Below are 4,296 nucleotides of genomic sequence, written 5' to 3'. Positions count from 1 at the left end.
TGTACACATCACTTTGCGTGCAGATGGCTGTCTTGAATTTCTTCTTTGACAGAGAATTCGCATGTCGCCATTCCATGGACTGTATTTTGGATTCTGGCTCATAGTGGTCACAACATGTCTCACTTTTGGTAATGATGCTATTCAGAAAATTGTCAATTTCAGCTTCATATTTGTGCAACAGTTCCTAACAAATTTCTATTCAGTGAGGGTTTTTTTTTTTTTTTTTTGCTCTGTAAGAATCTGCAGGATTTATCCGCACACTACTTGTGGTAAAGTAGATGTTCCAAGATTGTTTCCACGGCGTCACATCCCGCATTCATCATAGCACACAATTCTCTGGTTATTGTCGACTGATCAGCATGGATGAGTCGATCAAGATCCACTCCATTGCCAGGGATGACAGCTGTTTCAGATGAAACATTGGGATTTTTATGGAAATAATCAAAATATAACTGACGATCAGGTCACTGAAGCATGAAAGTTATTTACCAGTGAATACTATGATGATGTCACAATAGATTTAGAAGAAGAAATGAAATATTTGAAAACAATTCATATTTCAAACTTTGAATACATTACTTTAGAAAAATTGGACCTCTTGTGTAAGATGTACAAACTTAAAATTTCAAGGTGATTGTCATGTTACGTGTAATATCCTCGCAAAAAAAGTTGACATCGGCGCGGTGGCATATGGAAGCGACTGAAAATGGGAAATGCCTTTACGATCGCTCCCATCAGCCATGGCGCCGAGTGTCAACTTTGTTTGCGCATGTAGTAATTTCCTCGAATGTTCATAGACTCTGTAATACAAGATAATAAGTGCACTGAATATGTGTTCGGGCTCACAGTTAGTGCTGTTAATAGTGGCTCAATGATACAACTGTGTACACTACCGCACACACCGATTCAACCTACTACACCATGACCAACTCTTAGTTGGAGTCACTAACGATGGCAGATTACAGCCGATGCTATTGGTAACCGAAAAATTCTAGACAAGCAAGCGAGAACAATTTGCAGAATACGAGGGTTGCCCAGATGTAATGCACCGCATTTTTTTCTCAGCCGAAAACAATGTGAAACGTTATGTATGTATTATTTGAAGTCTCCTGAGCGGGTGTGCCAAGTTTCCGTCACTTCCGACAGATAGCATAGCTGCAGGACAGTTTCAAAATGGCCTCTGTACGTCATGTACGTCACAAGCAACATGCCGTCATTGAAATTCTCACTGCAGAGAAAGAAACTGTGGGGAATATTCACAAACACTTGTGCAGCCTTTCCTGAGCACTGCTGTTGACACAAGCACAGTTAGTCGTTGGGCACGGAGGGTGAGGTCGCCAGATGGCGGTTCAGCGAAGCTCCACGATTTGCAGCGGTCAGGTAGACCATCCACGGCTGTCACACCTGACATGTTGCAGCAAGCTGCTGCTGTCATTCGCGAGGACAGACGCATTACGACTCGGCATGTCCATGAAAACTTCAGTAACCTCCTGAGCTAACTGGCCACACATCTTAGTAGCGTCAGCTGTCACATATCAAAGCACCATCTCTTGTTCCATGATTATGGCTCTGCCACTCATTTCAACGCGTATGTGTTTATCTTGACACGAGCGCGAAAGAGTGAAAACTCGACACTCTGAACTGCTGGACAAGTATGTTTCCGTGCCGGGAATCGAACCTGTCCTCCCAAATATCCTAGCCATTTCTTTTATCCGCTCGCCAACGTTCTTCATTATTGGTGTGTGTTTTTTCTGCCATGCGAAAAATAAACCTGGAAATGTGTCGAAGGATAGAAAATAATACTTCTTCGTTTTAAAACGAAAATAAAAGAGTAAAGGAAAAAGAATGTCCTTGTTGCTATGTGTGAACAAAGTAAGTCTTCTCATTTTATGTTGAAAAGGCGCTAGTAAAATTGTCATTCAGATTAAAATCATTAAGTCCGCTTCTTTGGGTCTTAGAAAGGGTTAAAAGCTATCCTCAGTGTATAACTCGTACGTTTAAAATAGTGTTGATAAATATAATTTTTTTTTCATGTGACTTAAATAATCTTCTTCTTGATTAAAAAAAGTAATGACGGAAAGCAAAATAAAACAAATTATGTCATGTGAAAATTCTCCGTGCATCATACCTTTCTTTTTTATCCAAGACGATAATTGCTTCTGTCCTCTTCCTATCTGATGGACAGTATATTCTTCCTTCTCTTTTCGACCAGCTCTGATCAGAAAATTTTAGTTTTATTTATCATTTCTGGTTTGGATTAACATGCGACCCTCAGTTGTCAGTCCGAAATGTTCCTCATACTCATCTTCTGTTGTTAGGTAATGTAAACTTAATCCTTTTAACAAGATAATTGCATTCCTTTTCGTGCATACTGTTCGGTGTCATGAAGTACGCAGGTGTTATTGCGTTAGCAGAGGTTCTGCAGATGCGTGCTCACTTCTGTCTCGTGTAGATTTTATACATCCTTAACTCCTAATGCTTCGGTCTCAAAAGCATTAAAACGACGAAAGACTGACGTGACAAACGCCGGAATTCTGCGTTCTGAATGGTTAAAATTTACATTCTGATACTTTTTTAACGTATATAAACTATTTTTACAATACTGAAAGAAATGTATCGCTGCATTACAAAGGGAGCTTTGATATGTCAAAAAGCGAATTTTTTACCTTTTTTGTAATTTGAAGTAGATCTTACTTTTAGTTTTGATTCTGGTCTGTTTGTTAAAACTGAAATTTAGTCATTAAATGCTTCTTTTAACATTTATGTGGAGAACAATATTAGGAATTAAAGCCCTTAGAACTACTCAGAATTTAGGAAAGACGAAAAGTAACTTTGTATATAATTTACATATGAGAGAATGGTCAATTCTAGTGCAAGCAGCTGAACTGTTATTCGACCTCTATCTACTGGTGCATTACATCTGCAATATACATTTAAATAAAAAGCAAAGCGCGTTACGAAAAATATTATTCCGCTACCGGGAATCGAACCCGAGCCTCCTGGGTGAGAGCCAGGTATCCTAGCCACTAGACCATACCGGACACATGCAAGCTTCCTTCTTTCACGAGTAACAATATCACAGACTTCTGTCGTCCATGCATTTACAGCTTTAAATTTGGTAGCAACGCTCTGGTCTGTTTTTCGGCGTAGCGTACAACTCACCACAGGCGTGTAATTATATCCGGACTTCGTTAATACGACCTTCGTTCGTTGCCACGCCACCACAAGCGCTCCAAGTTTATCAGTCCATCATTTCGCTATCTTATTGGTTGATTTTTAGACTTTCAAGTTTGTTTTCGTAATTTCGTTTCATAGATTGCAGAAGTTCGTTTCATCACATTGCGCTTCTGATTAAGCCTCCTAATGTGTATTGCTCTCTATGAACCATTGTGAATATGTTGCTCTTTTCTGATTGCGTTCTTCTTGCATCCGTATTTTTAGGTGGGGAAAATGATTCCATATTTGTTGTTTGGTATAAAAGAGAAGACGCTTTAATTGTATGGTGTTCTGCAATTGCGTACGAATCTGTGTGTGAAATGCTCTGTTTAGATGCACTGAGTGCACTACTCGTATTCTACGTTGCTTTTGTTTGCATCTGTTCTCTGTTCTTTGGCGCATTTAATGAAGAACTCCATGTTAGCAGGCTTCGACATTATTCGTATTCAACTTTGTTACATCTTGTTACCGAATAAGTACGTGTTTCTGCTTCGAATGGTGTTGCTCCTTGGCACTGCGTACCATGCATTTCGCAGTGGCTTGCAGACTACGGATGTAGATGAGTATGCAAATGATAAAAATGCGATGGCAGTTACGCAAAATGTTTCACATGATATGAACAGGTACTCCAAAACAGTACCAACATTTTAGCAGAAGATATGAAAATTTTGGTGACCTATATTAAATGCCAGAATACAAAAACGGTTGTGAATGAAAATAACGTGGAGTATGAGCAATACTCATACAGTGTATTTAAATCTAGCAGACTTGTAAGAAGTAACAAATATACATGAGTCCACAGTATACCATGCGACGACACCAGCTTCCATTTCAGATGAAACATAAACAAATGTGGAATTATTTACCCCACTCAGTTTTACAATGAGTGCAATATATTTACATTGCAATTGATAGAGTGCAATACACACAAGATGTTTGTAATCAGGGATATAGTTTCCACTCGATAACAGCCACATGGTCGAAATTGTAATATTGGGTTTACCAAATAAATACTCTTTACATCCAGACTACCAGGCCCGCCCATAAAGTGTAAATGAAAAACGTAATCTAGTATTTGTA

General features: G+C 38.9%; 1 non-coding gene across 1 annotated transcript; it reads right to left on the bottom strand.

The window, feature by feature from the left end:
• Window positions 1-2,969: 2,969 nt before the first annotated feature.
• Trnae-cuc (transfer RNA glutamic acid (anticodon CUC)) lies at window positions 2,970-3,041 on the bottom strand. The gene has a single exon. It is a non-coding gene; the product is annotated as a tRNA-Glu (tRNA).
• Between the last annotated feature and the right edge of the window lie 1,255 nt (window positions 3,042-4,296).

This window comes from Schistocerca serialis, chromosome 4, assembly GCF_023864345.2.
Source record: "Schistocerca serialis cubense isolate TAMUIC-IGC-003099 chromosome 4, iqSchSeri2.2, whole genome shotgun sequence".
Taxonomy (NCBI): domain Eukaryota; kingdom Metazoa; phylum Arthropoda; class Insecta; order Orthoptera; family Acrididae; genus Schistocerca; species Schistocerca serialis.
The sequence above is the reverse complement of the archived record's forward strand: the minus strand, read 5'-3'. Positions and strand labels throughout refer to the sequence as shown.